This window comes from Erinaceus europaeus, chromosome 16, assembly GCF_950295315.1.
Source record: "Erinaceus europaeus chromosome 16, mEriEur2.1, whole genome shotgun sequence".
Lineage (NCBI taxonomy): Eukaryota > Metazoa > Chordata > Mammalia > Eulipotyphla > Erinaceidae > Erinaceus > Erinaceus europaeus.
Genome location: NC_080177.1, coordinates 33,154,962 through 33,178,773, shown reverse-complemented (window position 1 = coordinate 33,178,773; position 23,812 = coordinate 33,154,962). Strand labels below are relative to the sequence as shown.

Below are 23,812 nucleotides of genomic sequence, written 5' to 3'. Positions count from 1 at the left end.
GTCTCTACTGATTAAGTAAAGGTAATTTTTAAAAAAAGGTTCACTCTTGATATAAGTATTTATAACCACTGGTATTTGACTATCTTCATAAAAATGATAAGCCTTTTCCAGAAAGTCATATATTTGGAATTATGTACTGTCTAACCTTTCAAACAGGCTTCTATCACTTAGCAGTATACAGCTTTCTTGCAGGCCTCCTTATCACTTGCTAGCCTTTTTTTTTTAAATCATTGAATAATACTCAGTTTTACGGATTACCATAATATCCCCATTTATCTGTTGGAGGACCTTTCAGTTGCTTCCAATTTTTCTTAGCTTTGAATAATGGTGCTTTAAACATTTGTGTGCAGGTTTTCATGTGAACATTACCTTCCAGCTTATTTGAGTTTAACCAAAGAGTATAATTCCTGCATCATATGGTAAGAATATGTTTAGTTTTGTATAAACTGTCAAACTGCCTTCCAAAATGTCTCTAACAGTTTGCATTTCTGCCAACAATGAATGAGAGTTCCTTTTATTCCACATCCTAGTCAGCAATTATTGTGATCAGTGTTTTGGATTTTCACCATTCTAACAGATAAGTTGTTTTAACTTTCATTTCCTTGATGACATATTATGTTGACCATCTTTTCACTTGGTGTGTTATGTTTCAGACTATTGCCTGTTTTTTAATAGGCTAGTTTTCTCATTGTTGAGTTTTAGTGACTCATTATCATCTGTTTTAAACTCAAGTTCTAGCAGATATGTTTTTTGTAAGATATTTTTTCCTTACTCTGTGACCTGCCTTTTTATTCTCTGAACAATGTCTTTGACAAAACTAGAGTTTTTAATGTTATTAAATGTGTTGATCCATTTTGTGTGTTTGTATGCGTGTTCTTTTTTTTTTTTTTTCTTTTTTAGCACTGTACTAAAGTTTATTTACAAAATTGAATCTTTAGCTTGTGGGCTAATACTGTCAACATCAATCACTAATAAGAGAACCGTGGGATTATTCTACCTAGTACTTTGTCCTGCCTCCAAATCAAGAACTGATTTTTTTGGGCTGGGGAAATAGCTCATAGGTTATGCAAAGAGCCTTCTGTGCCTGAGGCTTCGAGGTCCCAACTTCAATACCCAGTACCACCATAAGCCAGAGCAGAGAAGTGCTCTGGTTAAAAAAAATAGAGAATGGGAAAGCTATTGGGGAGGGGCTGGGATATGGAGATTGGGTGGCGGGAATTGTGTGGAGTTGTACCCCCCATTTTATAATTTTGTTAATGTTTCCTTTCTTAAATAAATAAATTAATTTAAAAAAATAAAATAAAATGCAAAAAAATATAATAATAATAATAATTCTTCAGTATGAGCTAGAGCTGTGATGTTTAGCTCTAGATTGTCTGAACTTTCGCAGTTTATCACTAGAACATGTGACTTTCCCCTTAGCAAATTGAGACAAATACTGATAATTTATATCATATTTTGTTTGCAGATTGTAAATCACTTAAATCTTTCCACTGTGTATGCTTTATCTCTGATTGGAAGACTGAAGCTAGGGTTCCCCTCTCCGTGAGTCTTCCTTGTAATGGGCACCTTGCTAGCAGCCTACCAAAGCCAGAGTGTTTCAGTGAAAATGTATCCTACCTGGTGCACATGTAAAACAGAAATGACATGCTTTACATGTATGGAAATACAAACTTTGCAGGTGTCCTCTTGTTTCTCATTTAGGAAATGGACTGAAAAACTGACAACTAAGCTCTTTTGATCTATAGTACCGTTTTTTTTTACCTACAATACCTTTCCCCCCCCTTAATATACTCTTTTTGACAACTTGAGATCTGCATAGTGTCATGGAAAATTTCCAAGTTTGGGAAAAAGAGTCAAATCTCAGTGAGTTTAGGCAAACTACTTAGCCTCTATAAGCCTTCACTTTCACATAGGTACTAAATAGAGTTAATTACAATCATCCAGGCTTATGTTGAGAGGATTAACCGATACTGTATAAACTCTGAGTAGGAACAAAATAGACATTCTTAATAGATTAGATATATATCCCCTCCCTCCCATCCCACCATCTGGACTAGTAAAATGATTTTGCTATAGAGACATCTTGAATTTCTTCATCTTCCATCTTATACAATTAATACACTTAAAATCTCTATAGACTTCACTCAGAAGGTAACTAGACCCATATGCACTATTTTTCAGTATTTTCCCATAGTTCAACCCCAGCTATACTCACCTACTAATGCCTTCCTGAAATTGGCCCCTTAGCATGGTCCCAGGGTGCTCCAACCAGGACCCCATTGATTAATCAGAGCCCATCTATCTGATAAGCTAATTCTTATACCTTCATTTTCTAGTTATGAAATTATAGATCCAACTAGATGTTCAGCTGCTTAAATAAATCTTATTCCAGTAATACCAAAATAACCCTAAATCTGCAACAGATGCAAGTATGCCCCCTGGGGCAAATGTTAAGTGTGATGACAGCTGGGCATCAATTAATACATTTGTCACCTGTTCATGGGGGTAGGATCATGGGAGGTTTGGAAATGGAACAAGTAACCTATTCAACACTATGTAAGGAACCTAGGATATAAAGAGAAAATAATTGTGAAGTTTTTTTTTTTTAATATTCTGCTTTATCTAATGTCCTGTGATGAGTCACAACTTTTCTTGAGTTTTCAAGGAAACTATAACAGGATGACTATTGAGAGCAATATCACCTTTGCCAGGAATACAATATATATATATATATATATTCATGTGGTCCTCAGAATTTTTCTTGGGAATTTAGGCCTTCTTACTATTGGTTTAGTGCTCATAATGTATTAAGTAGTTAACTATTTAAACTAAAACTAAGTACAAAATGTATAATTTCCTAACACTTGGAGACTTGTTAACTAAATTAAAAGATGAAGTGCTAAGAATATAAATTACTTTCATATGCTGTGGGTGAATGTTTAAATTATACTTTAAAAAAAAAAAAGGAATGTTTACTCACGAGCTTAGCGTTTAAATAGCTAGAACAGGCCTTTGAAGTTAACACTCCATTAAGATGAATGGGGGTAATTCACACCTCTGCTGGTGTATTATTTCTGTCTGGCTGTGGAGAAAATAAGACAGCAAAAGGTTGATTTACTGTGTGAAGAGCCTCTTTAAACACACTCAGTCTAGAAATCTTTGTTGTTCTTTTTTCCATTTAGAAGCAGGATTTGAAATTCAGCATAATTTAGGTATAAAATTGAGTTTTAAAAGTTTACCATAAATTCTCTACTATCTGGTATTTGATTTAGCAGATCAACCCAACTTTTTTTCTTTATTTGCTCTTGTACTCTAGTGTTCTTCTTACCATGGCATTCTTAAAACTTCAGTTTACTACTCTGGTAACTACACCAATGTAAAAATAGAAACAACCAATTTTCAGGTAAACTTTACACATAACTTAAAATTCATTGACCTCCATGTGTTCCTAAAGATATTTTCCATCTTTGCAAAATCTTATATTCTGTCTTTACCTACATACAAACAAACACCTACCTTTAAGAACTTTTTTTCTTTTTCTCCATACTCAATGAGGAAGAAATAGTCAAGTGAGCAAAATCAGTTATGAAAGACTCACTTCTTACTTTGCCTCAGTACTATTTTATGTTTGAATTAAGCATTTCCTACATTGATACAAGTGTTACAACCATTGGGGCCAGGATTAAGTTTTACTATTCTGGGTAAGTTTGTGTGAGCACAAATTAGATAGTGAGCACTTGAGTGTTGTGTGAAATATTAATCAATTGGAAGCTCACTTTTAAGTCAAACACTCTTGTTTCCTTTCTCTGTCTAGAATGTTGGCAGGATAAGGTTACTAGATAATCTGTAGATATGCCACTGGGTGTGGAGAGTATTTCTGTTTGGGCCTGTTCTTGTACTGACACTAACAATGTACACACATGAACAATAGAGCCTAGGTTATAATAAGGGGACCAGTAATTTTGACCTGTTTTATCTTGGCATATTGACAGTACTCTGGCTATGTTAGAATTGACTCTATTGGAAACATTTAGCTTCCTGCAAATTTCTTTTCCTGGATGTTAGGTATCATAGTTTTTGGCTTTAGAACCTTTCAGAACCTATAATATTGAGGAATCTGTTTTTGTAATTTAAATACACAAATCGTTCACAGACTTGCCATAGTCCTCCTATAGTCATTCCTTAACAAAGTTGGAAACAAAATTTCAGTAAAGGATGACAAAGGTCCTGTGGATGTGGTTTCCTCATTATAGTCAGAATTCTTTCCTCCTTCCTATGCCATCTGATACATGTTTTTCCTATCATTATGATCCACTGTCCTTGTTTGCAGCCTGCCAACCAAGACAAGCAATTATGAGAAGAATTATGGTTTGGATAGTGGGCAGGTGGAGAGGTTTGTTTGAGTATGAAACAAGTAATGGATGCATGGGAAGGGAAATTAGTAGCCATGGGAATAAAGATGGATTAGAAGGCTCTGGGATGTTCTAAAGGAAAAAAATATTTGCAGAGTAGCATTTCTGACTTGTTTGAATATATTTGTATTTTATCTAATGTGGATCAGTGGACTGATGCACAACAAGGAAAGGAGTGAATTCATTTAGCAAATATATACTGAGCACATATGCAGTATTAGTTGTGGTAGTACTAAAGGTGTGAAATAAGACATATTTCTTGCCTAAGCAACAACTCAGATACAACTTTGATGTTTTGACTGAACCTTTTAAGACAGACTTAATGTTAAGTCATAGGGAAAAAATTATGTATAGATTATTTTCATAGGGAAAAATTAAAAATAAATTATTTTAAATAATAATGTATAAAATAATAAAATTATGTATACATTATTTTCATATGGAAAAATTAAAAAATAAATTATCTTCATGGGGAAAATTATGTATAAATTATTATGGAGTCACATTCAACCATGTTCAAATCTCAGCTCTATCTGTAGTTAGGAATGTTACTTTAAGTATCCTGAAGACTTTCAATGTCTTAAGCAAGGAGGAAATTGATCCTTTTTTTTATTTATGTATTTTTAATATTTTATTATCTTTATTTATTGGATAGAAACAGCCAGAAATCAAGAGGGAAGAGGGAGACAGGGAGGCAGAGAGACACCTGCAGACCTGCAGAAAGCTTGTGAAATTTTCCCCCAGCAGGTGGTGATCAGGGGCTTGAACCTGGGTCCTTGCACATTGTAACATGTGTACTCAACCTGGTCACCACCACCCAGTCCCTTGACCTTCTTTCTTCAAGTTAGATCACATGATATTCAGGAAAAAATTCCAGTAAGCTGCTAAACATTGAACTGAGTATTTGTACAGTTTTATTGCTTGATCCTTAAATTATAGTTGCCTAACTGTGCACAGTATCTTTTCTTTTTAAAAAATTTTTATTTATAAAAAGGAAACAATGACAAAAACCATAGGATAAGAGGGGCACAACTTGACACAATTCTCACCACCAGAACTCTGTATCCCATCCCCCTCCCCTGATAGCTTTCCTATTCTTTAACCCTCTGGGAGTATGGACCCAGGATCATTATGGGGTGCAGAAGGTGGAAGGTCTGGCTTCGGTAATTGCTTCCCCACTGAACATGGGCATTGGCAGGTCTATCCATACTCCCAGGCTGTCTCTCTCTTTCTGTAGTAGGGTGGGGCTCTGGGGAAGTGGAGCTCCAGGACACATTGGTGGGGTTGTCTGCCCAGGGAAGTCTGATTGGCATCTGGTAGCATCTGGAACCTGGTAGCATCTGGAACCTGGTGGCTGAGTAATGAGGCTGAAGGGTTGACATTCCATGCCTGATGTCTCTGGACACAGTCTCAAGTGAAGCAGGCTGAGGTGGTACTTGTTGCGTTGATTAGGTTGGGATCAGCAGATGCTGTGTCAGTTGGTATGAATTGAGAGAAGCATGCAGGAAAGTGAGCCCCACCCTAGAGGTTCTAGGACTGGGAGAAATATAGGCTCTATAGAGTAAGTGGGAGATTCCTGCTGTCTTAGGTTTTAAGAAGGCAATACATAGTTATTGCTATAATCCAATTATTTGGCAATTGGGCTAACTTTGAAGATCCCATTGTTGGGATTTGCTGTATCATACACAACATCTCCATAATTTATGTCCTTTGACATTATTTATATATAGCTGTGTCTTTTTTTTTTTTTTTAGCGGAGCCAGGCTTCTTCTGTTAAAGATTCTTTTCTTTTTTTTTAATTGTTTTATTTTTTTAATTGGGGAATTATGTTTTACATTCAACAGTAAGTACAATAGTTTGTACATGCATAACATTCCCCAGTTTCCCATATAACAATACAACCCCCACTAGGTCCTCTGAATCCTTCCTGGACTTCTCTCCACCCACCCACCCCAGAGTCTTTTACTTTGGTGCTATACGCCAATTCCATTTCAGGTTCTACTTCTGTTTTCTTTTCTGATCTTGTTTTTCAACTTCTGCCTGAGAGTGAGATCATCCCATATTCATCCTTCTGTTTCTGACTTATTTCACTCAACATGATTTTTTCAAGGTCCATCCAAGATCGCCTGAAAACGGTGAAGTCACCATTTTTTACAGCTGAGTAGTATTCCATTGTGTATATAGACCACAACTTGCTCAGCCACTCATCTGTTGTTGGACACCTGGGTTGCTTCCAGGTTTTGGCTATTACAAATTGTGCTGCCAAGAATATATGTGTACACAGATCTTTTTGGATAGATATGTTGGGTTCCTTAGGATACATACCCAGGAGAGGAATTGCAGGATCATAGGGTAGGTCTATGTCTATCTAGCCTTCTGAGAGTTCTCCAGACTGTTCTCCACAGAGGTTGGACCAATTGACATTCCCACCAGCAGTGTAGGAGGGTTCCTTTGACCCCACACCCTCTCCAGCATTTGCTGCTGTTACCTTTTCTGATGTATGCCATTCTCACAGGAGTGAAGTGATATCTTCTTGTTGTCTTTATTTGCATTTCTCTGACAATGCATCTTTTCATGTGTTTCTCGGCCTTTTGGATCTCTTCTGTGGTGAATATTCTGTCCATGTCCTCCCCCCATTTTTGGATGGGGTTATTTGTTGTCTCGTTGTTGAGTTTGGCAAGCCCTTTATATATATTGGTTATTAAACTCTTGTCTGATGTATGGCATGTAAAGATCTTCTCCCATTCTGTGAGGGGTCTCTTGGTTTGGGTAGTGGTTTCTTTTGCTGCGAAGAAGCTTTTTAATTGATGTAGTCCCATAGGTTTATACTTGCCTTAGTCTTCTTTGTAATTGGATTCGCTTCATTTAAGATGTCTTTAAAATTTATGCGGAAAAGAGTCCTGCCAATATTTTCATCTAAGTATCTGATAGTTTGTGGTCTAACATCCAAGTCCTTGATCCACTTGGAATTTACTTTTGTATTTGGTGAAATACAGTGGTTCAGTTTCATTCTTCTGCATGTGTCAACCCATTCTTTCCAACACCATTTGTTGAAGAGACTCTGCTTTCCCCATTTAATAGTCTGAGCCCCTTTGTCAAAGATTAGATGTCCATAGGTGTGGGGGCTCAGTTCTGGGCTCTCAATTCTATTCCACTGGTCAGTATGTCTATTCATGTTCCAATACCAAGCAGTTTTGATGACAATGGCCCTATAATACAGTTTGAGATCTGGGAGTGTGATGCCTCTGGTTCTGTTCTTTTTTCTCAAGATTGTTTTGGCAATTCTAGGTCTTTTCTGGTTCCAGATAAACATTTGCAGCATTTGTTCTATTCTAAAAAATGTGCTTGGGATCTTAACGGGGATATCATTAAATTTGTAGATGGCTCTGGGCAGTATATTCATTTTGATGATGATAATTCTACCAACCCATGAACATGGAATATCTTTCCACTTCTTTGTGTCTTTTTCAATTTCCTTGAGTAGTGACTCATAATTTTCAGTATACAAGTCTTTCACTTCTTTGGTTAGGTTTACTCCTAGATATTTTATTGTTTTTATTGCTATATATAGTAAAAGGAATTGATTTCTGAATTTCAACTTCTTCTAACTTAGTGTTTGCATAGAGGAATGCCACTGACTTTTGAATGTTAATTTTGTAGCCTGACACCTTACTGTATTGCCTGATGATTTCCAAAAGCTTCTTGCTGGATTCCTTAGGTTTTTCTGTGTATACTATCATGTCATCTGCAAATAGTGAGAGTTTGACTTCTCTTCCAATCTGTATCCCTTTAATTCCTTGCTCCTGCCTGATTGCTATGGCAAGAACTTCCAACACTATGTTGAATAGTAATGGTGATAGTGGGCAGCCCTGTCTAGTACCTGATCTGAGTGGAAATGCTTCCAGTTTGTCACCATTGAGTATGATGTTGGCTGTAGGTTTGCTATATCTAGACTCCACTATATGCAGGAATTTTCCATCTATTCCCATTTTTTGTAGTGTTTTGATCATAAAGGGATGTTGTATTTTGTCAAAGGCTTTCTCTGCATCTATTGATATGACCATGTGGTTTTTGGTCTTGCTTTTGTTGATGTGGTGGATCCACACAATCTTTTTAATATACTGCTGTATCCGGTTGGCTAGAATTTTGTTCAGTATTTTCGCATCTATGTTCATCAGAGATATTGGTCTGTAGTTTTCTTTTTTGGTTGTGTCTCTGTCTGCTTTTGGTATCAGAGTGATGTTAGCTTCATAGAAGCTGGCAGGGAGTATTCCAGTGTCTTCAATCTTCTGGAAGACTTTTAAAAGTAGAGGTATTTGTTCTTCTTTGAAGGTTTTGTAGAATTCATTTGTAAAACAATCTGGTCCAGGACTTTTATTTTTGGGGGGATTTTTGATAACTATTTAAATTTCATTAGCTTTAATTTCATTAAATTTCATTTCTGCGGTGTCTGTTGTGATATCTCCTCTTTCATTCAAATATTTTGATAGCTTGTGTCTTCATTTTCATTGAAGTCTCGAAACACTTTGATTTCGTCCTTTATTTCCTCTTTGACCCCATAGTTGTTAAGAAGTGTACTGTTGAGCTGCCACATTTTGGGACTATTACTAATCTTTTGTTGATTGTTAAGTGTTAGTTTAATTCCACTGTGGTCTGAGAAGATGCTTGGGATGATTTCAATGTTCTTGAATTTGCTGATGCTGTCTTTGTGGTCTAACATATGGTCTATCCTTGAGAATGACCCATGTGGATTTGAGTAAAATGTGTATTCCAGTGTCTTGGGATGAATGACTGAAAATGTCCAATAGTTCTAGTTTATATATCTCTTCATTTTGCTCCCTTATGTCTTTATTGATTTTCTGCCTGGATGATCTGTCAAGTTGATAGAGTGGGGTGTTGAAGTCCCCTACTATGACTGTGTTGCTGTTAATATATTGTTGTAGCTCTTTCAGTAGACGTTTGATGTATTTAGATTGCTTCTCATTGGGTGCATAGATGTTAATAATTGTTAAGTCCTCTTGATTGACTGATCCTCTGAGCATTAAGTAGTGTCCATTCCTATCTTTTTTAATCTTATCTATTTTAAAGTCTATTGTGTCAGATATGAGAATAGCTGCTCCTGCCCTTTTTTGTGGGCCATTGGCTTGTATGATAGTTTTCCATCCTTTCACTTTAAGTGTGTGCTTATCTTGTTGACTTAGGTGGGTTTCCTGTAGACAGCATATTGTTGGGTTGTGTTTTCTGATCCATCTTCCTACTCTTTGTCTTTTAATAGGTGAATTCAGGCCATTGACATTTATTGATATCAAAGATTGAAGATATTTTAACACCATTCTTGTACAGTTTTAGAGTGTTCTGATATATGTCCTATTTATGATGATCTGACTGTTTATAGAAGACCTTTCAAAAGTTCTTTCAGGTCAGGCTTGGTGATAGTTGATTCCTTCAACTGTTGCTTGTCTGAGAAGGTTTTGATGCCTCCATCTAGTCTGAATGACAGTCTAGCAGGATATAGTATTCTTGGTTGAAAGCCTTTCTCATTGAGCACTCGATAGATATCTTGCCATTCTCTTCTGGCCTGTAGTGTTTGTGTGGAGAAGTCTGCTGCTAATCTTATGGGTTTTCCTCTGTAGGTGACTTTTTGTTTTTCTCTTGCAGCCTTCAGGATCCTTTCTTTATCCTTATTCCTTTCCATTCTAAATATGATGTGTCTTGGTGTCTTTAAGTCTGGGTTAATTCTGTTTGGGACCCTCTGGGCTTCTTGAATCTTTATGTCTTTGATGTTGTCTAGACCAGAGAAGTTTTCAGCTATTATGGCCTAAAGAATGCTTTCTTCCTCTCCCTCTCTTTCTTCATCTAGTACGCCAATAATGCGTATATTGTTTCTTTTGAAGTCATCATAGGTCTCTGTTGTTGTTTTTAGCATCTCTTAATCTCTTTTTGAGATCTCTTACTTCTTTTTTAGTTGTCTCTAATTCATCCTCGATCTTGCTAATTCTGTCTTCAGCCCCATTGATTCTATTCTCTCTGCTCTCTACTGTTTTCTGAAGTTCATCTATTTTGTTTCCCTGTTCTGATACTGTTTTAGCTTGTTCAGCTAGTTGTGTTCTTAGCTCAGCTATTTCAGCTTTCAGCTCTCTAATAACCTTGAGATAGTTAGTGTTTTCTTCCAAAGTCTCATTTGTTGTTCCTGTATTTCTGATGACAATTCTTTCAAACTCTTTACTCCTGTGATTATATCCTTAGCCAATGTTTGGATATTGAACTCGTTATTTTGTGCTTCACCCTTTAGGGGGCTTTTAGCTGGACTGTTGTCCTTGTTAGTTTCTCCAATATTTCTTCTTGTTGGTTTACCCATTTTATATATTATGTTATGAGTTCCCTCTCTTAGTACTTTTCAAATTACTGATCACTATTGCCTGGATTGACTTGTGTCTAAGTAAGGTAATTAAAGGGTTCACAGTGGTGGAAGTTAACAGTTGTTTCAATAGCATTTTAATCCCTGAGTTGGAGCTCAGTGATTTAAAAGCCTCTTTTTTTATTTTTATTTTTTCCTCTCTGTAGGCTATGGAAGCCTGAGGGCTTCTAACTATAAGTAGGCTTCTTATCTTAATCACTGACTCCTGACCAAGAGATAAGGCAGGGTGTGGTAGAGATAGTCCAGTGGTTATGCAAAGAGACTTTCACAGCCCCACAGCTATGCCATCAACGTATAGGTCTTCTCCTGAATTTCCTGGTTAGATCTCTGTCCCCCCCCACCCATCCCCGTGTGTCCCTCCCTGCTGCTGCTCCAGATTCTGAGGGCAGTAGCAGTGGAGACTCAGGGTTGTACTTGGTGAGTCTCTGGGGAATCCTCTCCTCCCTTCAGCTGTACCCTTGTTGGTGGAACAGACTGGAGGTGGTGTCTCAACTGATAGACAGTCAGACTGTTACCAACCACTTAGTCTCTCCCTAGGCTCCTCTCTTGTCACCAGCCATGTGTGTTTGCACTCACCAGTGATTTGGTGGGTTCCTGTAGTCATTCTAGTCTTGTCTTGTTTCAGTCCCAGGTGGTCTCCTTTGGTATTCCTAGTTGATCTGGGAGAGGAGGGGAGGGGAGGGGAGGGGAGAGGGGAGGGCAGGGGAGGGCAGGGGAGGGGAGAGGAGAGGAGAGGAGAGGAGAGGAGAGGAGAGGAGAGGAGAGGAGAGGAGAGGAGAGGAGAGAGGAGAGGAACAGATCTGCTGCTGCGCATAACCCCGCCTCCGGAAGTCAGCTGTGTCTTATAGAGTAATGCCACTGGTTGCTTCTGTTCTCCCTGGTCTAAGCTTTTAGGAGAGTCAACATTTCAAAGACTCACCTATGGCCTGTGCATTAAAAAGTTTGAGACATTCAATTTTTCCCTCTCATATTAATTAGTGATTTATATGACTACAAGTTAATAGGAGTGTACACAAACACCATTCCCACCACCAAAGGACTGTGTCCCATCCCATCCTCCACCCCACCTCACCCCACCCCCAACCCCCGTGATGCTGAGCATCTATCCTCACCCTCCACCCAGAGATTTTTACTTTGGTGCCTTACTCGTACAGTATCTTTTCTACCTTCTCTGATTTTCCCACCTACTTGGCTGTGCAACTTTATTTTTCATTAATGATATATTCTCCACCAGAAAATATAATTTTTGTAGTTTAAAAATAAATGTTACCAGGGAGTCTGGCGGTGGCGCAGTGGGTTAAGCGCACGTGGCGCAAAGCGCAGGGACTGGCTTAAGGATCCCGGTTCGAGCTCCCGGCTCCCCACCTGCAGAGGAGTCGCTTCACGGGCGGTGAAGCAGGTCTGCAGGTGTCTATCTTTCTCTCCCCTCTCTCTCTGTCTTCCCCTCCTCTCTCCATTTCTCTCTGTCCTATCCAACAATAAAAGCAACGTCAACAATGGCAATAATAACCACAACGAGGCTGCAACAACAAGGGCAACAAAAGGGGAAAAATGGCCTCCAGGAGCGGTGGATTCATGGTGCAGGCACCGAGCCCAGCAATAACCCTGGAGGGAAAAAAAAAAAAAAAGAAAAGAAATAAATAAATGTTTCCAATAGGCTCTGATATTTCATCAGCTTTTTCACAGTAAAACTACACGTTAGGCTCTTGAAGTATGTGGTACATGAATGCTTCAGGTCTCTTTTCAGTTGAAGTCTTTGTTTAATAGGGTTTGTGGTACTAACTTTATTTATTTATTTATTTGCCTCCAGGGATATTGCTGGGGTTCACTGCCTGCACTATGAATCCACTGTTCTTGGAGGCCATTTTTTCCCATTTTTGTTGTCCTTCTTGTGCCCTTGTTTTATTGTTGTTATTGCTATTGTTGTTGGATAGAATAGGGAAAAATCGAGAGAGGAGGGACATACAGAGAGGAAGAAAATGACAGACCTGCTTCACCACTTGTGAAGCGACCCCCACTGCCTGCAGTTGGGGAGCCAGGGGCTTTAACCAGGATCCCTGTGCTGGTCCTTGTGCTTCGTGCAATGTGCATTTAACCCGCTGCACTACTACCACGCCCCCAACTTCAGTTTATTTATTTATTTATTTATTCCCTTTTGTTGTCCTTGTTGTTTTATTGTTGTAGTTATTATTATTATTGTCATCGTTGGATAGGACAGAGAGAAATGGAGAGAGGAGGGGAAGACAGAGAGGGGGAGAGAAAGAGAGACACCTGCAGACCTGCCTCACCACCTGTGAAGCAACTCCCCTGCAGGTGGGGAGCCAGGGCTTGAACCGGGATCCTTACTCCGGTCCTTGCGCTTTGCGCCACCTGCGCTTAACCCACTGCACTACAGCCCGACTCCCCCAGTTTTTTTCAATATACATGTTAATTAGCGATTTAATTGTCACTTGCAAGATTATAATAATGGTATAATCCTATATCACTCCCACCACCAAAGTTCTGTGATCCCCCCTCCCCAGTGATAATCATCATAGTTTTCCCAAGGTCAGAGATGGATTAACTATATCTATGTGTTTTCTTTTTTTTTTTTCAAGTTGATATGTTTCAATTCTCTATATTCCACACATGAGTGAAATCATCCCATCACTTCACTACTACCTTTACACCAACCATAATCACTTCCAGTTTTAACCAGTTAGTCCCAAAAGACACATTATGGTACTTTTTAACTGCTGAGTAGTACTTCATAGAGCATATGACCCATGACTTTTTTAAATAAGACTCAAACTAATGATTTTTATTCCTTCTTTAAGGCTTTTTTCCCCCTCTAAGATTTCCTCATAGGATTCCCCCCCAGCTTCCATTTTTTTATATAAAGGAATACATATCTGGAATGTCTATATAGCTATTAAATTTTAGTGAATAGCTTTCAGCTATTGAGATTTTTTTTCTGGAATCTGATCATAGGACATCAAGTTGTTGTTCCTTGGTTTTTGACATCCTTCATTGTCCTGTCACTTCCTTCTTCCACTCAGAGATAAAAATGTAACCCACGACTAGAAATATTTCTTTCATGTTGTTACAAACTTCCTGTACATGAAGTTGCTAATATTCCTGTAGTGTCACCTAACCTACATTTTTTCAGCACAATCCCCCACAAAGTATCTCCCAAGTCATTATTTATAACCTAAATTTTCACTTATTTTCCTTATTTCTAGTTTTTCTGAAACAATTCTGCTCAGAAAATACCACTCCAACATGTTTCAAATAAGTTTCAAACTCAGCATGTTATAATCAGTTCCCCTTCATGGTTTGCCCATGACAGTGCCCCACTATTACATTCTAAGCTCCCAACTGGTTTTCTGATTCCATTCTTGCCACCTGCAATTCATTTTCACACTGCAGTCAAAGCAATTTAAATACATAAGTCAGATTTAAATACATAAGTCACTGCCCTGCTTAATTTCCTTCAAGGGCTTCCCAACTCACTGTGAATGAAATCTGTGTCATGCAGATAAAGAGTCTGTTCTGTCCATGTCTCTCTCAAAATTGTAAGATTACAATATATAGTTCCACAGGACACCCACCACCAAACTTCTGTACTCCCACTCTCCCAACTGACAAAGATAACTACCATAGTTATCGTTAAGTCTTACAGTTTGTTTGCTTCTGTTTTGTTTGAATTATTTATTTATTATTGAACAGAGATGGAGAGAAATTGAGAGGGAGTGCAAAAGAGAGGGTAAGAGACAGACATCTGCTGTTGGGTAGTTGCCACCTCCCCCTGGCTTCTTCTTATCCATATGCCTATATAGGGATTTACTGATCCAAAGGTTTGGTCTATTTACATAAATCACTTTTACATAAAGCACTCCAGGGCATTGGTGGTTCAGTTATAGGATTCTCGCCTGTTCCGCCCCCTCCTTGTCACACTCTGATTTTCACCAGTCACTTTTCTCTCCACCCTCTCTATATCACATCCTGTTTCCACCCTACTTGGAGAGTATAAAAACAGCTGCTCTTCTGATTAAAGACACTTGAAATTGCTTTCCGGCTCCGAGAGTTCCAGAGTGTATCTCCTGCGGAAGTTGGTGCAGCACGAGTTCCTGATCCCTCTCCCACACAGCAGCCTAGATCAGCTCCAGTTGAGTTCTCTCCAACCCAGAGAGCACTAGCTCGGGAAGAAGTACCCTCAGGCTATCCCGGCATCTGGCGCCCGGAACAGGGACCCATAAGCAGCAGATTTACAAGAAGACATCTTAGATAAGTACACACCTTTTGGGTATCTGCAATATTGTGTTAAGGCACTGTGATTTTTTTTCTTTCTTATTGTTTTCCGGAGATCTTTCCACCATGGAAAATCTTTTCCAAATCCTGCATTCTTTTTCCAGTATACAATTTTTATATATCTGGGACATTTTTCTCGGGGCTTCACCTTATATCCTGTTGATCATCATAGCAGCTTTTAAGGGATATATAGGTCAACCTCTCAAAAGGCTTAAGGACCTAGAGGCTGAGGTCAAAGAGATAAAGGAAGTAATCATAGAACTTAACCAGCACCTTAAAAACAAGAAGAAGCAAAGGCCTGTCGTGATCTTGACCCACCCTAATTCCTCTGCATCTTGCCCTGAGGCCCCTATTTTGGAATCTTGCCCTGAGGCCCCTATTTTGGCAGACATGTGTCCGAATTCTCCTTTGGACTCCACAGCCACTTCTTCGGTCACCCCCATTTTGGCAGAAACGTGTCCGGAACCTCCTGCTGCCTCCACAGCTGCTTCTTCACCCCACCCTGTTTTGATAGACACATGTCCGAATTCTCCTGTAGCCTCCAAAACCACTTCTTCGGCCACTTGTCCAGAAGCTTCCACTTCGATGACTCCTCCTACCGCTACACACTTATCAGAGCAAGTCCACACATTTCCGGTTAATGTTGCCCCCAATAGACAAAAACCTCAGGCCTGGTATCCATATTCCGCCACAGACCTGAAGGAACTACGCCAGGCTATCAAAGATGACGGTATTCATGCCCCATGGACCAGGTCCATTTTACAAGGCCTGCTTCAGAACCTTAATACCCCTCAAGATTGGAGAGATGTGACTCGTGCTACGCTCCCAGGCCCCCTCTTCCTGCAATGGGAGGCATTCTTTCGTAACGAATGTTTACAACAATCGCGGAAAAATATTCAAAATCAGCCAGAGGGTAATTTTGATGCATTGTTTGGAACAGGCCAATTAGAAACAGGGATTCAACAGGCGGAAGCCAAGTTTCCAGCGGGGTATTTTGATCAAGTACACCTGTGTGCATTAAAAGCATGGGAGCGATTAACACCACCCATGGGAGCAGCCTCAGCCCCCATTCTCTCCCTGCAACAAGAACCTGATGAATCCCTCGCTAAATTCATTGCCAGGGTCCAGTCGAGTTTGGAAAGGAAGATTTATAATCCTGACGCTCGTTTTCTCCTTCTGCGATCCATAGTCTGGGATGGAATGCTTCCGCATTTTCGACAGGCCTGTATCACTCTTAAAAACGAACACCCAGATACTTGGATTCTAGCTACACAGGATCTCAGATCATGCTCTTTTCAAGGACCTATGTTACAGGCCTATGCAGCTACCTTACATAAGCAAAAAGGAGCTTGCTTTCAGTGCGGTCGCCAAGGGCATTGGCGTAACCAATGTCCAGAAAATAGACCGCGACCCCGCCTCCAGTCAGGGCGACCCCACCTCCAATCAGGGCAACCCCGCCTCCAGACAGGGAATCAGAGACCACGAATGCCTTGTCCCAGATGCCAGAAAGGATTTCACTGGAGGAGAGATTGTTGGTCAAGGTTCCATAGGAACGGCACGCCTCTGCCAAATGTAAACAGGGATTTAAACTAGGTATGGGGCTTCCCTTAGCCCCGCCCCCAAGAGGGAAGGAAGCAGGTCGCCCGCTTGGTGCTGTGCCCTTCTTCCACAAACAGAAGCCCAGCTTGGGACCCAATCCATCGCTACACCCACCACGCCAAGTGACAATAACAGAGGGTGAGCAGAAGGAGGAACCCGCGGTATGTGGGAACTTCCAGCATAGAAATAAACGGCTGGAGCAAGAGAACAGCTCGAATTCAGAGCCTGAGATTTTATGGACCACCCCTGTTTTAGAAAGGGGTCACCCAACTATGACAGTAAAGATTGGTAATATTCCTTTTAAATGTTTGATTGACACGGGAGCAGATAAGACAATATTAAGACAAGCAGAGGTTCCCCAGAGTTGGGAACTCCTCCCAGGACCACGCTTACATGGTGTTGGAGGATTGACTCAGGCATTCCGCACACGAGATTCCCTTGTGTGGGAAGATCCAGAAGGGACTACCGGACGCTTTCAGCCTTTAATAGCTGATATAAGCACCAATTTATTGGGAAGAGACTTGCTGGAATCTTTAGATGTAGTGATATCCTCAGACACCTCTGCAGGACACCACACTCACTCCTGTGAGACTGCTAGACCCAACCAGCACCCCCAATACTAACTGCCACTTTTCGTAACAGAACTCCCCACTTAGATTGGCTTTCTAATGAGCCTGTCTGGGTGGAACAGTGGCCTTTGCCTAGGGAGAAGCTAGAAATTTTTAAAAAACTCGTCCAAGAGCAGTTATCTTTGGGACACATTCGTCATTCTCGGAGCCCATGGAATACTCCAGTCTTTGTAATTAAAAAGCGCTCAGGAAAATGGCGCCTCCTCCAAGATCTTCGTGCAGTTAATAAAACCATGCAGGTTTGGGGCTCCCCCCAAAGGGGTTTGCCTCTTGCTTCCGCAATTCCCACAGGAATTCCAATCATAGCTATTGATATACAGGATTGTTTTTTCTCTATTCCCTTACACCCACAAGATTGTAAACGTTTTGCTTTCTCTGTTCCTTCTATTAATAATGCCAGCCCTGCCGATAGATTTGAATGGGTGGTACTGCCCCAGGGCATGGCTAATAGTCCTACTATTTGTCAAGAGGTTGTTAAATCTGCCCTTTTTCCATATATTCATAAGGGCCTTAAGGTTTTTCATTATATGGATGACGTGTTAATATGGGGAGAATTAGATACAGATCTCTCCGCCCTACGTGATTTTCTAATCCCTGCCTTAAAGAGAAGTGGACTTAATGTAGCTCCTGAGAAGATACAGCTAATCCCTCCAATATCTTTCTTAGGCTCAGAGATTTCCCTAACGCAGATTCGTCCTTTAAAACCTTGTGTTACTTTTCCTTCTAATCTCACTCTTGCTTCTTTACAAAGTTTTCTTGGAAATTTGAATTGGCTTAGGCAGTATCTTTATCTGCCTACGAGCTGCCTGCAACCACTGTTCGATCTGTTAAAAGGAAACAAACAGCCCTCCTCAAAGCGTATGTTAACCCCCGAAGCATCCTTGGCTCTGGAAAAAGTTAACCAGGCTCTCCAGGACATGCACCTCGTTCGATTCTCCCCCTCCTCTCCAGTAAATCTTCTAATCTTTAACTCCACCCCCACAGTAGTGGGGGCATTGTGGCAGAAACATGGCGTTCTCGAATGGCTTCATATGCCAGTAGGCGGAGCTCCAAGACTCCTTACCGAGATTGATGCCTTAGCATTTATGGTTCGCCAAGGAAGAAACAGATCGGTTCAGGTCTTAGGAAGGGAACCAGATTCAATCATTCTTCCCTTTTCCCTCACTGATACAGAATGGCTCATACGCCACCATTCTCGTTTTGCCATAAGTTTAATGGGTTTTCCAGGACAATTAGATAATCATTTTCCCTCTAATAATTTGATAGCTTCTTTACCTCTGTTGCCTCTACTAGTACCTAAACTTTTCTCTCGAGATCCCATCCCCTCTGCTCCTACAGTGTTCACTGATGGTGGAAAAAAGGGAGCTGCTGCCCTTATATATTATCCAGACCAGCAATACCCCAAACCTCTCTTTACTGAACTTCCTGATAATTCCCCTCAGTACAAAGAACTTTATGCTGTTTTCCTTGCATTAAAAGCTGTACCAGAATCCTTCAACCTTTTTTCTGACAGTGTGTATACTGTTAACTTACTTCCATGGCTTGCTCGATCTTATGTAAGAATTGATGACAACCCACTTTCTCCTCTTTTAATTCAAATTGCCTCTATGCTCTGTTCTCGAACCCATCCACTGTATGTTCAGCACCTACGTTCCCACAGCCCTCTTCCTGGTCCCCTGTCCGAAGGGAATGCTGCAGCTGACCGCCTTGCCTCCACAGGAATTCTCCTAGCCTCTGTCTCTAATCCTGCTGACTTTCATTCCCTAACCCATGTTAATCTTAAAGGTCTTCGAGCTCGATTTCCTGATATTCCTCTGCCACAGTTAAAGCGTATTCTTGCTACATGTTCCTCCTGTGCAGGTCTAATCAAAACACCTGCTATTCAGACTCTAGGGGTTAATCCTCGAGGTTTAAAAGCCAACGCTCTTTGGCAAATTGATGTTACCCACATACCTAACTTTGGCAAACAAAAATATGTGTTCGTCTCAATTGATACCTTCTCTAAGTTTATGTGGGCTACAGCTCAAACTGGAGAAAACTCAAAAAAGCTTATAAGCCATATGCTCTCCTGTTTTGCTGTAATGGGCTTACCTCTTCAACTTAAAACGGATAATGGACCTGCTTTTACCAGCAAACAATTTAAAGATTTTTGTTCCCTCTGGAACATTACTCATACTACAGGCATTCCGTATAATCCACAGGGACAAGGCATTGTTGAGAGGGCCCATCAAACTCTTAAGGCTCAATTAAATAAAGAAAAAGGGGAAATGTACCCCCCTAATATCCAGCTGGCAAAAGCCTTAACTACATTAAATCTCTTTAATATTTACAAAAACTCAGACCAACCTCCTATAATTCTTCATTGGCAAACACCACCCACCCTCCCAGCTATTAAAGTCAAATGGAAAGACCCACTTGATAAAATTTGGAAAGGACCTGACCCCCTGTTGACTATGGGGAGGGGTTTCGCATGTATTTTTCCACAAAATTACTCCAAGCCTGTTTGGGTTCCTGCCCGCCATGTCCGGCAATACCCACATGATGGCGCTGATATCCCTGAAGAACAAGAAACACTGCAAGAAGACTGGCTGCAAGAGGACTGGCTACAGGATGCACCCCAGGATCCATAATACAGCATGGCAGAATTAAAAAAAAAAAAAATCTGATTCACAGAACTTTCCCCCCCCCGAATGAATGTCTTATGCTATGACTGGCCAGTTGTGTTTTGTGAGTGAGTGAGTGAGTGAAAAAAAAAAAAATTGAGTGACCAAAATTTTTGTATGACCCATTGTGCTCAGAGTACTCTAAAAGTTAACTGACTTTATATCAAACGGCTGGACGCAGCCATGGTTTCTGGAGACATCCAGAAACAGTCCAAAAATTGTTCATTCCCCCTTTTGATTTCTTTTTTAAGTCTTGATATCAATATGAAATGTTTAGTCTTAAACTGTGTGAGTAAAGATGGTTCAACTATGACAGTAGTTCTAAATTCACATTTGAAATGATATATCTTATTTACAAGTTTTTCTCCTCCTGTGTGTTATAAACTATATGTTTAATATGCGTGTTTCAAGTTTGGTAAACATTAACTTGACAGTTAAATTGTAACTTCGAAGTTACATTTTTACGAGAAGAGGTAAAATCAATTCATTTAAGTAACTGAGTGTTTAAGGTAAAACTCTAAATATTCAATGTGACAATTCATCATCTCCTAAGTTAAAATACAAATTCTCTATACAGGACATTTTTGGAGGGCCCCCAAAAATGTCCTGTAAGCTATCTTGTGGAAATTAATCCACAACAAATTTGGCATCAATCTGATATTGTAAATGTACCAAAAAAAAAATTGTCACTAAAATGTGTTAACTTTAGTAACCTGAGTTTGCTTAAAAACCCGATGTAAAAATAGTTAAGAATCAATATGTGTGACTTAAATTCAGTATGAAAACTTTGCTATATAAAGACTGCTACATGAGGTCACGTAAGATGACCTTTACACAAAATTATAAAGATACCTAAACCAGTTATAATCATTGAGTTATCAATTGTAGTAAACTTCTAATTTGTTACAAAGTTTTTTCATAAGTAATTGACTACAGCTATGACAAGCCTTCGCATAAAGAAGCATCTGCTCATATAGAATCCCCAGAAATCCATCTTGGACCCCTGACCTCTGACATCACCCACAATTACAGCCATCCCCCGAAACCCATGATGTGACCTGACACGATCTGGAGAACCTGATTCACAGACTCCAAAGGACAAGACTTTCCTACTGCCTTTCTCTCAACCATCGGTGTCTGCTCTTCCTGCTTCTGTTTCGCCCATCATGTTTTGGCGGTTCCAGGTCACTCTCTACAGAGAAGAAAAGTTCCGGTGGCCGTCCTCCTCCATCAAGATAGACGTGTGGCATTTATTTCCTGGCCGTTGACATTGGACTGATGCTTCTATAGAACTTGCTGGACACTCCTTTTATACTGCTGGACTTCTTGAAGAATGACTGTAGCAGTTCATAGAACTTACCGCCAGCTGACTCGGGATTTTGCAATGCCAGATCACCCCTCTAGCCCCTCGGCTTATCAGGCCCCCACTCCTCCACCCATCATGCTCACTCTGTCTCTTGCTACTCTTACTTATCCCTCCCTGTCTTGTGCTAGTTATTTTTGAAGACACTTACACACTATCATTCTGCTTTCTTCCCAACAGGTTTCCGTTCACCCCTACACTGCTATTCCCCTGACAGAGATGAAGCCTTTTACAGACATTGACCCAGTTATATATGGCCATTAAGTAAGAGGAAGATGTTGGGGAATTGTGAGGATATGGTTGAGCTTGGAAGGGCTTGAGCCTGAGGGGTGTGTCAATCCTGTTAGTCTCTCTCTCCACGGAGAGGTTGAGCAAGGAGGGACAGTAGAACCCCCAAAAAGGTGTGCCTCTTATCAGTCTCCCTGCCTCACAAAGTGCCCCGCACTCCTGATACTATGGCAAAAAGTTAAAAAGAAAGGGGGAGATGTTGGGTAGTTGCCACCTCCCCCTGGCTTCTTCTTATCCATATGCCTATATAGGGATTTACTGATCCAAAGGTTTGGTCTATTTACATAAATCACTTTTACATAAAGCACTCCAGGGCATTGGTGGTTCAGTTATAGGATTCTCGCCTGTTCCGCCCCCTCCTTGTCACACTCTGATTTTCACCAGTCACTTTTCTCTCCACCCTCTCTATATCACATCCTGTTTCCACCCTACTTGGAGAATATAAAAACAGCTGCTCTTCTGATTAAAGACACTTGAAATTGCTTTCCGGCTCCGAGAGTTCCAGAGTGTATCTCCTGCGGAAGTTGGTGCAGCACGAGTTCCTGATCCCTCTCCCACACAGCAGCCTAGATCAGCTCCAGTTGAGTTCTCTCTAACCCAGAGAGCACTAGCTCGGGAAGAAGTACCCTCAGGCTATCCCGGCAATCTGCTAGCCTGCTTTATCACTCATGAAGCTTTCCCCTGCAGGTGGGGACCAGGGGCTTGAAGCCAGGTCCTTGATAATGTGTATGCTTAACTAGTAGTACTTGTTGTTGTTCATCTATTCACTTTGTCCGTCATTCAGATAGAGATGGAACTATGGACTGGGTTTTTATCTGCACATAACTTTCAGAGCAGGGAGTTAAACTGACCCCACTTTCCCTGCCATGTAAGTAGGCATAGTTCTCAGTTCCAGGAAGCCGAAAGCGTCTTCTGTGAAGAAATCATCAGTCAAATCGGTTTCCGTCTCGAAGTCCTGGGTCTCCTTCAGGAGATATTTAAGTTCAGTCAGTTCTGGGAAGCTTTTCTTCAAAGTCTACTGTTTCTGTCTGGCTCCTTTTTCAACTCTCCTTCCAGTTTTTCTAGAACAGTCTCCAGGGTAATCGTCTCCCGAGGGAGCGGTGTCAAGGGCTGTTTTTCTGGTATCTGAATCTTAATCTTGTTCTCCATCACCTTCTCCAGAAAGCAGAGGATTCTCTCCAGGGATTTACACTTTCTGATTTCATTTACGAATTTCCTTTGGAAGTTGTTCACATTCACATTCAAGTCTTTGAACTGAACCAGCCCAAGCTCCCTCAGCTCAGCCACATAGCAGTAGGCTGCCTCCACCTGGAGAAAGAGCTGCAACAGGCACATCTCACTCCAGAACACAGACGCCATCTTGACTAGGCCTCTGTCCAGGCTCCTGGGAGCTGGTCACCAGGCTTCGCTGGGCTTTCACCAGGTTTTCTGGTGGGGGCTGAGACTCCGCAGCAGCGGCTCCTATGCCCAGGGGTGGCTCTCTTGTTTGGATTTTTTTTTCCCCGGCAAGTTCATGTAAACCAGATCTCTAGATTCCATATATGAGTGAAACCATCTGGTAGTTGTCTTTCATCTCTTTACTTATTTCACTAAGCATAATCACCCCCAGTTCCACCCATTTTGTCCTAGTTGACACACTATCATCTTTTTTATTGCAGAATAGTATTCCATGGAATATATATCCCATAACTTCTTAACCAGTCATCTGATGATGGGCATCTAGGCTGCTTCTACTTCTTGGCTATTGTGAATAATGCAGCTATGAACATAGGGGTGCATATGTCCCTTCTAATTAGTCCTGAGTATCCGGACTATATTTCTTTTCACACTTTGCCTCCAATTTGTTGTTATATCTGTTCTTTCTTTGAAATTTCCCTTGCCACCACCTGAGTCTTAGCCTGTCTTATTTTACTTTCTGCTTGAGTTTGACTATTCTAGCTACCTCATACAGTGGAATCATGCAGTCCTTTTTTGACAAATATTTTACTTAGCATAATGTCTTCAAATTCTATCTTATAACCCATGGCAGGATTTCCTCTTTATAATAGAATAATACTCCATTTACCCTTCAGTGGACATTTTGATTGTTTCTACCTCTTGGCTATTGTGGAAAGTGCTGTAATTACTATGGTGATACAAAAATGCCT

The 23,812-nt window shown here is 40.5% G+C and overlaps 2 long non-coding RNA genes across 2 annotated transcripts in view; both read right to left on the bottom strand.

Moving 5' to 3' along the window:
- The window catches only part of LOC132533432 (uncharacterized), a 941,342-nt gene that overhangs the window by 91,254 nt on the left and 826,276 nt on the right, over positions 1 to 23,812 (bottom strand). The gene's annotated exons all lie outside the window — the stretch shown is intronic.
- The window catches only part of LOC132533434 (uncharacterized), a 117,777-nt gene that overhangs the window by 83,916 nt on the left and 10,049 nt on the right, over positions 1 to 23,812 (bottom strand). The window lies entirely within an intron of this gene.